The 13,724-nt window shown below is 36.9% G+C and overlaps 1 protein-coding gene across 1 annotated transcript in view; it reads left to right on the plus strand.

Annotated features, from left to right (window-relative positions):
* The first annotated feature begins 3,168 nt into the window (after window positions 1-3,168).
* Window positions 3,169-13,724, plus strand: part of LOC141399204 (uncharacterized) — a 132,415-nt gene continuing 121,859 nt past the window's right edge. Inside the window, exon 1 of the mRNA XM_073977469.1 lies at window positions 3,169-3,729. The gene's annotated coding sequence lies outside the window, so the exon portion shown is untranslated. The remainder of the gene's footprint in view (window positions 3,730-13,724) is intronic.

Below are 13,724 nucleotides of genomic sequence, written 5' to 3' on the forward strand. Positions count from 1 at the left end.
TAAGTGGGTATTTCTGTACCAATTTCTATATACATATATGTATGTATATATTTTTATAGTATCAGCAAGAATCACAAAGTATATATTTTAACAAAATACACACATCGTTAGCAAAAAATTTGTGCCGGCTCCAAAAACTCCCCATCAAATAGTTGAAGCATTCATGCGCGATTTTTTAAATATATTTTTCTTCAGCTACTCTCCATTTTTTTTTTAAATTCTGTTCGAATTGATTTGGAGAGAAAAAATATATTTAAAAAATCGCGCGATTTTTTAAATATATTTTTCTTCAGCTACTCTCCTAATTCTGTTTGACTTGATTTGGAGAGAAAAATATATATTTAAAAAATCGCGCGATTTTTTAGATATATTTTTTCTCTCCAAATCAAGTCAAAAAGAATTAAAAAGAAATGGAGAGTAGCTAAAGAAAAATATATTTAAAAAATCAAACAGATTTAGAAAAATATATTTTTTAAATATATTTTTCTTAGCCTACTCTCCTTTTTTTCTAAATCTGTTTGATTTTTTAAATATATTTTTCTTCAGCTACTCTCCATTTCTTTCTAATTCTTTTTGACTTGATTTGGAGAGAAAAAATATATCTAAAAAATTGCGCGATTTTTTAAATTTATTTTTTTCTCTCCAAATCAAGTCAAACAGAATTAGAAAGAAATGCAGAGAAAAAATATATTAAAAAAAATTGCGCGATTTTTTTTAGTTTATTTTTTCTCTCCAAGTCAAGTCAAACAGAATTAGGAGAGTAGCAGAAGAAAAATATATTTAAAAAATCGCGCGATTTTTTTTAAATATATTTTCCTTCCTTCCTCTGTAAAAAAGGAAAAATAAATGCTTAGCATTTTTAAATAGGATGGTGTGTGAAGAAAACGCTATATGCACAAATATGCTCCCAATGGAAGATGAGGTATATAAATTAAACATTGTTAATAGGTGTATCTTTTTTACTTTCTTAATGTTGCTGAAACATTTTGTCGGCAGCTTTTCCTTTACACAACTGTCAAAATCTGCAACATTAGTAATAATTATTACCAATTATTATTACTTATCATATAATTTGTTGAATTCTATGAAATAAGTGTTTACTTTTGCTTATTATTACTAAAAATTATTGTTATTTTGAGTCCTTTAATTTTTTTCGCTTTTTTCTTAATAAAGTTTTCGAAATTGCACCCCATTTTTTGATCACATCTTAATAAAAACTTTAGAAAATGCACCCCAATTTCTTGTTTTTGTTAAACACTAAAATATATTTAGGCCCCAAACATGTGCAAAAAGGCCCTAATGAAAAATTCAATTAGGCCCCAATATTATTTAGACCCCAATTTGATTTTCAATTTTTCGATTTACTTGTGGTGAAGACAATTTGGCCCCAACAGTTAAATAAAAATAGGTCCCAAAAAGGCGAAATTAGACCCCAAAAGTTTTGTTGTTGTTTTTCATATACCTGTTTGGGGCCTATTTTCATTTTCAATTTGGGGTGTTATTTCCTGGGGCCTTATTTCTGTACGCCGTAATATTGGCATGTTTGTAATTACTGTCCCTTTGTAGGCAATTTGGCTAGAAATTTCTAGTTTTTGAAGATATTTTCCAAAAATTGACCATGGAAAATCATTAAGGTTAATATCCAGAGTACGTACAAACAATCTAATACAGGCATGACCAAAAAGAGAACGGAGAAAATGTGAATGTATTCAAAATATTGGCAACTTATAACAGTGTGTTAGTAAGTTTGTATTCACGCAAGCTGTATAAATAACAATAACAAATCAAAACGTTTGTTCTCTTTTGCACGCTCTTTCTGGGCATTCGGGTCGTGTGCGTGTAAATTGCCGAAAATCATCGGCACCGCCGTGCCAAATGTGACCATGCTTGATCTAATACCACCCAGCAAAAAAGTTTGGAAGTAGTACAATGCAGAGTTATGATTTCAACTAGCTGAACCCAGTGCGCTTCGCTACCCCGACTAAGGTATAATATAGTTTGACACATTTGTTTGTAGGCCAATTTTCTTCCAAATTTCATTAAAATCGGGTATACATAGCGTGTTTGGTGCATCAAATACATGAAATCGGACGAAAATATATATGGGAGCTATATCCAAATCTGAACCGATTTGGATATAATTTGGCACACTAATTTCTATACCGAATTCCGTCACACATTCCAAATTTCATTGAAATCGGAGATATATAGCGTGTTTCGTGCACCAAATACCTAAAATCGGCCTAAAATATATATGGAAGCTATATCCAAATCTGAGCCGATTTCAATATAACTTGGCAAATGTATTTCTAGACCAAATTCATTCACATATCTAAAATTTGGAGTTAATATTCTTGTTTTACACCAATAAGCAATGTATTTTATTTATTTTGTGATATTTGCAATGGCTTGCAATCTATAGCATCTTTAGACTGCATTTAAATTCAATCGAAAACACTACATCAAAGGCTGTGATCTGGATCGAAAATGGAGTGCATCCTAGCTGTGTGCCGTGGAAGCAAAATGGAGTGCATCCTAGCTGCGCGCTCTCTTGTAAAATTCATAGGTGAATTCATAGGAAAAGATGTACTCCAGCGGCAATTGTTCTAGTGATTTTACTGCATCCGCCCATGCAAACTTTTTGCTCGGCATCTATAGACTGCATTTAAATTCAATCCAAAACACTGCATCAAATGACGTGATTTGGATCGAAAATGGACTACATCCTAGCTATGTGTTGTGGAAGCAAAATGGAGAGAATCCTAGCTGCGCGCTCCTTTTTGCTGGGATTTTGTACTTTTACTGTATAGTACAATGCAAAAGACCCCAGCAACTGCTTATAAATTGTATCCAACGGAGTGCATTTTTCATAACTCCGTGTGGACTGCATCAAAGGATGTTGTGAAATCATAACTCACATGCACAACTTCCAAAATTTTTTGCTAGGGTCATTCCCATCCATCAATTGGTTTGGGTCTTTGCTATGCGATTCATGACATTTATTTATTTTGCCGCTTTATTGACAAGAGAAGCATGGCGACTCTGAAAGACGTTACAAACTCTCCCAGTTTCGTTTAAACAAGTATTAAGAGTTAATTCAAGTTTAAACTCTTTGAAAAAATTATGTTGATTGTTGCTACACAACACTACATCGCCCCTAGCCGGATCAGTTGTTAACTAATCGTGGACGCGCACAGACATCAATAACGGTAACAAACGGTGATTTCGTGGAAAGTTTGTAAGTGGCGAAGAGTGATACCAAAAACCCGGTCGTGTTCATTGCTTCATTCGTTTCATTGCAAATATAAACATAAACATTACAAACACATGCATCATCCATCATACACATCCATGCCATCCATTTGTTTCGAAAGTTAAAGAAGAAGTTTAAAAAATAAATAAAAGCCAAGTCATTTATGAAGAAAAAATTATAATAAACAATTGTGTACGAAAAATGCAATCTATGAATGAGAGAGTGAGTGTGTAAAAGAAGTTAAATAATGTAAAAATACGAAATACCAAGAAGAAATTGTAACCAAAAAAGTAAAGGAAAAAAGAGTGCACAAGAGAGAGTTTTTTGTTAATAGCAACAGAAACAAATTGTGTTAACCAGAAAAAAGAAATAATTTGTATGCAAAAGATAAAAAGAGTTTTTCAAATTGGATTATTTCCTAAAATTTATAGTAGCGGTTTAAAGGCGAAAACACAGAACAGAAAAAAAAACAAAAGGTAAATTAAAACAACTTTATAAATATGTATGCCAATCAAAATGAAAGGTTTGATTTGTTTTTATTATATCAAAAAGTTTGACCAAATCAAAGGCCTTAAAAATTTCCATTTAACCTCCTCTAATATAATAGTGATAATAACGGCCAAAGACGTTTGCTTATAATTAACCGATATAAACCAGAGTCTATGATGGACAACCGGACGGACGACGGTAGTGTGGTGCTGGTGGCGATGACTCTGCTCTTGTCGCCAATCACTTTTGTTTTCAATTAGCCAACAGCAGTCATGGTTTGGTTGGGAGACAACTCACTGGCTGCTAAGTCTGGTGCGCAGCCAAAAAGAGTGAAGAGTATTTTAGCTGTTTTTATATATTTTTTTGGAATTTTTGCTTTGTTTTTCTTTTAGTTGGACCTTGTTCGGTTCGCTTGCACTGAAGTGTAGTTTTTTGAAGGTAACAATATTTTGGCTTGGTTTACAAGGTATATTCAAAAAAAGCTGTTTACACAGTGAAAAATAATGGAGCGCATGTTGTTTGGTTTGGATTTTTTGGTGAAAAGAACTACATAAGTAGTAGGGAAGCAGTATGGAGGATACTTGCATTCCCTGTACATGAATGATGCCCTTCAATATCCCATCTCACTGTGCACATTGAAAATGGGGAGAATATGTAATTTTACAAAAGATAACCTTAAACGACCGTATGAGTCTTTTTTGATCGCAAAAAACGTTATTATATCCAGCAGTTCATCTTTCTATGTCTGGAAGTCGAACAAATTTCAGCGAAGAAAGAGGGATGCCTTGGTGGAAGGATAGGAGAATAACAGAAGGTACGATAAAATGGGTAGAGTTTACCAGATTCATCCAAATAATGCATCATGTTTTTATTTAAGAGTGTTACTTCGCGTTATTTGAGGACTAACCTCTTTTTTGTATTTAAAAATATCTCTGGAAATAACATAAAGATAGTTTGTCTGGTAATATTGCTAACCAAATTGGAAACCCGTCTTCCGGAGATTATAATAGATGTCTTACACTTCTGAAAGATAGTAAACTGTCGAGGTCAACGACTGCAAAAATATGATTTACCAAAGCCAATTAGACCAAATACCGGAAAGTAGACAATATATCGCGAAAACAAATTAGAATGTTATTCCACCATGATAATTTTCTTCTGGAATATTTTATAACCGCGTGGAAGACTAAATAACAAATTTCAGTAATTTCGGTGGGACGTGACAACCTTCAGAATTACGAAAATCGGGAGGTACCCTTCCATTGAAACGTGGACCTATACCGACGAAATTCAGTCGGATAGGTTTTTACCTCCAACATAGACGAAATACCAAATGACAGCCATTTCGGTGGGTTGTTGTGGCCCCAACCTTCAAAATACCGAAAATCTGGAGGTACCGATCTAAGGGAGCTATATGAAGGCGTGGCCTTGTACGGACAAATTTCCGGTGGAAAGTTTTATACCACCAACCAAGACTTAATACCAAATTTCAGCCATTTGGGTGGAACATTGAAGCCACAACCTTCGAAATACCGAAAATCGGGACGTACCGTTCTATGGGGGCTATATGAAGGCGTGGACCTATACCGACAAATTTAGAGATGAAAGTTGAATACCCCCAACGAAAACTAAATAACAAATTTCAGCCGCTTCGATGGATTATTGTTACCATAACCCTCAAAATACCGAAAATCGGGAGGTACCGTTTTATGGGGGCTATATGAAGGCGTGGACCTATGCCGAAAAACTAAGAAAGTTGAATACCCCTAACGAAACCTAAATACCAAAGTTTAGCCATTTGGGTGGAACCTTCAACCTTCAACATACCGAAAATCGGAAGGTACCGTTCTATGGGGGCAATATGAAGGCAGCAATTTGCGTTCTACACAGAGGCAGAAAAAGAGAATCCTTTTATACCAATGCAGGGGTCAAACAAGGATGCCCTCTCTCACATCTCTTATTTGCAGTAGTTCTCGATGAAATTATGATTAAAATATGCGAAAAGAAACGTGGCATTGTATGGGGTTTTAACAATCGCCTTGAAGACCTAGACATCGCGGACGATATATGTCTCTTGTCCCATAAATTCAGCGATATGCAAAGCAAATTGGACGACCTGAGCAAGCAAAGCCGGACTGGAAATATACATTGATAAAACAGAGGCAATGCGAATAAACACCACCAGCGACAACGCATTTAAAATAAAAACAAAACTTTAAAATATGTAGAGAATTTTTGTTATCTCGGGGTCACTATGTCAACAGAAAATGGCGTAGAAGAGGATTTTGATAATAGACTTAAGAAAGCTAGATTGGCATTTGGAAGACTCAACAAAACCTGGCGATCAAGCCAGATATCGTATAAAACAAAACTATGTTTGTTTAATGCATGTGTGTAGTCCACATTGCTTTACGGAAGCGAATCTTGGCCCGTAACAAACACCATAACCCAAAAATTCCAGATATTGGTGAACAAATGCCTCCGGATAATAAGCAAAATATTTTGACCCAACAAAATCTCAAACCCTGCACTATACCAGATGGCAAATGAAGAACCAATCGCCCGGCAGATTGCAAGGAGAAAATAGAAATGGATAGGGCGTACATTGCGAAAACCACACAACAGCATTTCTAGGATGGCATTGGAATGGAACCCACAAGGAAGCAGACGCCCTGGCCGCCCAAATTTACATGGCGCGGAACCATACTCAATGAGCTGAAGAAAGCAAACAAAACTTTAGATGATATAAAAATATTATGTAACGATAGAAAAAGTTGGAACAATCTTGTAGAAGCCCTATGTTCCCAAGTGGAATATTAAAGGAAAAAAATGCTCTGTATGGTGCAGCCGTCTAAATTCTTATACGGCAAGGATTGATGACACCTGCCCAACATCCCGCACAACATACTGCACCTTTCCAATTGCCCTGTCAAACCTACTCAACTAACTCATGTGGCAGCCACATTTTCAGAACTGGAGATAGACCCACATCCAGATTGAGTAGGAAACGAACAACTTACAAACATATCAAATGTTTGCTTAAGTGCAGCATAAGGTCTCTTAAATCTTTACTAAGATTGTTCTTGTCATCTTGTTTTGGCGATATCATGTTATTCATGGGCAAGCCCATGTCCAAATCCTAATTTGAACAACTAAAATGGCTGGTTAAATTTAGAACCAGTTCCAGATAGGTCGATCGGTCTATTTCTTCAGGTACTTCTTCCTCAAAATGTTAACAGTTTTGCGCTTTAAGACCGCGGATGGTGGTTGTACAAATATCTTTTGTACATACTTTCGGCACATGTCGAGGCGCTGGAAATTTTGATAATTAAAAATAAATGTTCCACTAGAATTTCAAGCAGCCTAACTGAATAAATATTTTATTACCATTATGAGTTCTTATCATAAATTGTAACTTATGTTTCCATATTTCGTGAACGCATCAAATAGACGATAGTGTTTTAGATCCCACATGCTGCGGTAGCTGTTATCACTAGTGTTGTGTGTGCAATTACGTGTTGTAATTACGAGCGGTCGCTCTTAAGGTTTTTTTTTGACTCTTTATGTGACACACACGATGTGGGAAAATTCTTCATTGATCAACGGGTTGTTTGGTTTGGTCAATGAAGAGTTTAGATATAAGAATTATTGATTGTCTATGTTAAGAAATAATTTGTTAGTCCCAATTTACATTGGGCGAGTTTACTTGCGGCAATTGTCATTTTGTAGGAGAGAGAGGTGAGGCATATGGTAACCCTTTGCCTCTCAGCACCCTCTCTCACCTACAAACTGACAATTGCCGCAAGTAAACTCGCCCAATGTAAATTGGGACTAAAGTAGCTAGGAAATATTGAAAATAAAATCAGTTAGTAACCCTTCCCACAGAAAATGCTGCTTACTATAAAAAAAACAAAAGAAAAGAAAACAAATCACTCAAAAGTTGACGACCCCCGCAAACGTTTTGAGGACCATGATCTGCGAATCTGCACCTGGAATTTTCGCAATCTTTATAGAGAAGTTGAAGTTTACGCATTGGCAGATGTACTTAAAAAGTACAAGGCCGACATTACTGCCATACAGGAAATACGATGGAATGGGAAATGCGTCACAACAACACCTAAAGATGACACACTGTATTATAACTGCCATGACGAAGAGCATGAGTTTGATTACGGATTTGTAGTTGGTCGGAGGTTAAAACACCTGGTCTGCAGCTTCACACCAGTGAATGAAAGACTCGCTGCAATTCGATTAAAAGCAAAATTCTTCAACATCAGCTTTATTTGCGCTCATGCTCCCACTGAAGACAAGGACGAACTGACCAAAGATATATTTTATGAGCGCTTAGAAGAAACATATGACCGTTGTCCTGCCCATGACATTAAAATTATTCTAGGCGATTTTAATGCCAAAATAGGAAAATATCTTTGGCCCAACAGTCGGAAAATTAAGTCTCCACAGAGAAACATCTGACAATGGTATGCGGCTGATAGACTTCGCAGCGGCAAAAAAACATGGTAGTTAGCAGCACCAGATTTCAACATCTCGACATCCATAAGGGCACCTGGCTGTCTCCAGATCAGAAAACAAGAAATCAAATTGATCACGTTGTGATAGATGGAAGACATTCATCGAGCGTGTTGGATGTGCGCTCGTTCCGAGGAGCAAACATTGATTCGGACCACTACCTTGTTGCAGCAAAGGTACGCACCCGCCTAAACGTAGCAAACAAAGTACGAACAGACACAACGCGGAAGTTGGACATCGATAGGCTGCAAACACAACAGATAGCCACAGCATATTCCACTCAACTAGCCCAATTGCTTAATGAGAGAAAAGGAGAAACGTCTTTTCCGCTGGAAAAAGAGGGAGATGGAAAAGCGGGAGTGTGAAAAAATCGAGATGTACAGGAGACAGAATGAAGTCCGAAAATTCTACCAAAGAGTCAAGCATCAAACTGATGGCTTTGGTACAGGCACATCCTCCTGTAGAGACCAGCAAGATAATTTGGTAACTGATGCAGATACTGTGCTCAGGATATGGAAAGAACATTTCTCAACTGTTGGCAACCAATAGCAGCGAAGACGACGAATATACCACAGACCCAATCCCAGAAGATGGTATTGAATGTATACCGCCCAGCCAAGATGAGGTAAAGACAGCAATAAATCGGCTGAAGAATAATAAGGAAGCAGGAGGCGATGGCTTACCAGCAGAGCTGTTCAAAACCGGAGGCGATACGCTGATAAGGTGTATTCATCAGCTAGTTAGCACCATCTGGCAGGAAGAACGAGTACCCGACGATTGGAACCTGAGTATCCTGTGCCCCGTCCACAAGAAGGGAGATAATACTGTATGCTCTAACTATAGGAACATAAATCTACTCCCTATTGCCTACAAGATCGCGTCAGGGATATTGTGCGAACGACTAAGGCTATGGTCAACGAGATAATTGGACCGTACCAATGCGGCTTTAGACCTGGGAAGTCCACTATTGACCAGAGATTTACCATGCGGCAAATCCTGGAGAAGACCCAAGAGTTGCAGATCGACACCTACCACCTTTTTGTCGATTATAAAACAGCCTTCGACAGCCCGCTACGTTCAAAGGTATTCCAAGCCATGTCTGAATTTGGTATCCCCGCAAAGTTCATGCGGCTTTGTAAAATGACTTTAACTGACACGAGATCCTCAGTTAAAATAGGAAAGAACCTCTCCGTAGAGTTTTGTACCAAAAGAAGTTGCAGTCAAGGAGACAGCCTTTCGTGTGATGTTTTCAACATCCTGCTGGAAAAGGTTTTACGAGAGGCAAACGTCAAAAGAAGTGGCACAATCTACACCAATAGTCACATGTGACTCGTACTTGCTTATGATGATGATATAGACAACATGGTACGATCAGTAAAAGAAGTAACTGATACCTTTATGAAGGTCGAAGGAGAATCTGCTAAAGTGGGTCTGGCGGTAAACGGTGAGAAGACCATGTTAATGTTGTCGACGCGCAATGCGTCCATTGAGCTCGGACCAACTGTGGAAGTTGGTTCCTATAATTTTGAGGTAGTAAAAGACTTCGTCTACATCGGCACCTCCGTAAACACAACAAACGACATCAGTTGTGAAATAAAAAGAAGAATTGTATTGGCCAACAGATGCTACTTTGGTTTAAGTAAGCAGTTCAAAAACAAAGCCACATCTTGTCAAACAAAAATAACGCTCTACAAAACACTGATACTACCCGTGCTGATGTATGGCTCCGAAGCCTGGGTACTTGCGCAAGCAGACATGGCAGTGCTTGGTGTGTTTGAGAGAAAAATTCTTCGAAAGATCTACGGACCAATTTGCGTTGACGGTGAATATCGATGTTGCATGAACCACGAGCTGTATCAGCTATACAACGACATCAATATAGGCCATACCATAAGAATGGGCGAAGATGAATCCACTAAAAAGACGTATAAATACGAAGCGCTTGGCGGCGCACGCAGAATTGGCAGGCCAAGGAATAGATGGCGCAAACAAGTGGATGAAGAGATGAAAAGGCGCGGTATTCCAGAGTGCGAAGCAACAAATAGAGAGAATTGGAGATATTTTCTTAGTACGGCCTATGGAACAAATGTTCTGTAATGGGCCAGATAAGTATGTAAGTAAGGTGTGTTCGTTTACTCAACAATTTGTACAAATTTGCACAAGTTCAGTAACTTCTTGTAATCGGCTAATATCTTTTGCATTGTACTGTAGAGTAAACGAACAACATCCAGTAACAATTTGTACAAATTTTGAGTAAACGAACACACATAGTCTTTAAGATCCCACATGCGCTGCAGCTGTTATCACTAGTGTTGTGTGTGCATTACGTGTTGCAATTACGAGCGGTCGCTCTTAAGGTTTTATGACTGTTTTTGTGACACACACGATGTGGGAAAATTCTTCATTGATCAATGGGTTGTTTGGTTTGGCCAATAAAGAGTTTAGAGATAAAAATTATTGATTGTCTATTTTAAGAAATAATTTGTAAAGTAGCTAGGAAATATTGAAAATAAAATCAGTGTCTTACTCGTACACGCACTCAATCTGTAAAGACGGAGTGCCTTACAACCACTCAAATTGAGCAGAATTTCTGCATCTTTTTAATTTATCTACAGAGTAGATGCGGAAGTCTGTTGAATGCATTGAGCATCCCATACAACGTATTATTTTACAGTGGTGAAATATGAATAGCAGATTGTCTTTGCAATTAGACCAGCCACAGGGAGGGGACCATCTCCCCCTCCCTTCCTAACAGAACGGGTATACCTTATGTCTCAGTTTTTCTATATCATCGTCTAAGATACATTAACTATTTTGTCAGGTGACATTAAATATCTCCAACCACTCTTTTCAGCCTTGAAGTACCACTTGGAAAAATATCATCCTCATCTCACCAATTCACACAACCGGGGCTTTCATTTTGTGTCTGTTGGGACATATTTGTATATTTAATTTTATAAATTTTTTTGTTGGAATATCCAATACTTCAATTTAATGGAAAAACCTATTATTTACTACTATGGTCTGCTGGCTTTGCCACTGTCTACAAATCGCAGTGGATATTGTGCAATTTCCACTTGAATTGAATTTATTAGTAAAAAAAAAAACAGAAATAACAACAAATAAATTCAAGTACCTCCTCCTTGTACTTTGATTTTGGGCACCTGTCACGATGTAATCGTAAACATGCCAAGAGCTTACTACTACATCCATACCATGCATACATATATACCTACGAATGCTTACATATGTACATCAGCTGCTTATTTATGAGCAAAAGGTGAATGATTGTACAATGTACATACATAAATATTTGATGGTCGTGTTTGTTGCTTAAATCTTTTGTTTGCACACATCAATGGGCGACAAAGTCAATAAATTTTCAAATTCGCCAAATGTTTATTTAAAACTACTTCATTAACTAAAATGCCTACTAAAATTTTGTTTTTTATTTGAAGTAAAATAAAAGCTTTTTGGGGGTCATCAGACTGGGAATTAAATTTAAAAAAAAATTCACTGGTGACCCAATGGTGGCTGGGAAAATATTATTTAAAAAATCCAAGCTCCTTGGACTAATGTTGGCTAAACATTTTTGTAAATTTACCATTACAATGACAAAAACTATTTGCCTTTGATCTTCTCCAGCATTTGACACCTTTCATGCCATTTCTTCAATTTCGAATGTTAAATACTGACCCAAATAATAGTTTTTGTTGTTGTTTATGATGGTGGTTACTCTTTTCACAGCCAATTGTTGTTGAGATAATTATTTATTTGTTCCGAGGTTTAACATTAAAATTTCCCCTTCTTTTGTATTTGTCATCACCTCTTTTTGTTTCAGCGGAAATGTTGCGGTCTTGTTTTTGTTGTTGAAAAAAAGTTTACAGAGGTAACAACAACAATGATAATGATTATCTTTTGGATGGGGGGTACTATCACGTTCGCTGTTTAGACATGAAGTTCCTTCCCTCCCATTGTCAAACGCACACAATGAGTTTTGTTGTTGTTTTACCAAGCATCGGTCTGACTTGGATTGGAATTATATTCAAATTGTGTTTCTTTTACATTGTTTTTAGTACTGAGATTGCAGCCAATCCTCTAATGCTGACAAATAACATTCAAATGTCTCACGTTTAACTTAACACTGAAATTTGTTATGGCCCAGTTCAGTTGTTAGGAAAAGTGGCCATAACCATCAGGTTACTAAGTTATGTGACCATTTTAACAAAAAAAAAAAAAATCTATTAATAGGAAAATTAGCAAGAAGAGGCATTCATGAGTATAGTTACATGATTAGTTCCACATTCCAAGTGTACACTTCGTGACTTGTTACTCTTCAATGTCTTTCTTCGAGCTTTTTTTCGAGACAAACCTTATAATTTCACCTTTTTGTTAAAGATGATATCTATGAGAGCTATTGTTGTGATCACACACCGCTGATAGTTGTCAGTGAGATGTTTGGCGACCGTATCCTATGCCTATGAAAGACAGATAAACGACAGACCTATTTTATGTGTATAACGTTCGGCATACTGTATGACAAAAAAAACTATACTGTTGTGGGGGGGGCAAGCCATTGTGATATCCAAACAATACCCATTTGAAATTGTATTCTCAGTTTATAGAAGATATTAATCTAGATAAAAAAACAGACAAACGTCGCCGCTTTGTCTGTTTGTGGTGACTTTGTGTGCTGTTGTTGTTGCTTTGTATTTGACCTACATCTAAATACTGTATTGTCTGTCTAACTCTGAACAATGTAATTAAAGAATGACGTTAGATATAGTCTTGAAGTGTTAACGAGCAATTAAATTTAAACTGTGAAAATTCTTTCGTTTTTTTCAGCTAACAACAGACCACCAAGCGTGGATTTTTAAACAATTTTTTCTCAGCCAACAACACAGCACCCAGCGTGGATTTTTAAACAATATTTTCTCAGCCAACAACACAGCACCAAGCGTGGATTTTTAAAAAATTTTTTCTCAGCCAACAACACAGCACCAAGCGTGGATTTTTAAACAATTTTTTCTCAGCCAACAACACAGCACCAAGCGTGGATTTTTAAACATTTTTTTCTCAGCCAACAACACAGCACCAAGCGTGGATTTTTAAACAATTTTTTCTCAGCCAACAACACAGCACCAAGCGTGGATTTTTAAACAATTTTTTCTCAGCCAACAACACAGCACCAAGCGTGGATTTTTAAACAATTTTTTCTCAGCCAACAACACAGCACCAAGCGTGGATTTTTAAACAATTTTTTCTCAGCCAACAACACAGCACCAAGCGTGGATTTTTAAACAATTTTTTCTCAGCCAACAACAGACCACCAAGCGTGGATTTTTAAACAATTTTTTCTCAGCCAACAACACAGCACCAAGCGTGGATTTTTAAACAATTTTTTTCTCAGCCAACAACAGACCACCAAGCGTGGATTTTTAAACAATTTTTTTCT

This window comes from Musca autumnalis, unplaced genomic scaffold (assembly GCF_047663935.1).
Source record: "Musca autumnalis isolate F117 unplaced genomic scaffold, ASM4766393v1 scaffold_3, whole genome shotgun sequence".
Lineage (NCBI taxonomy): Eukaryota > Metazoa > Arthropoda > Insecta > Diptera > Muscidae > Musca > Musca autumnalis.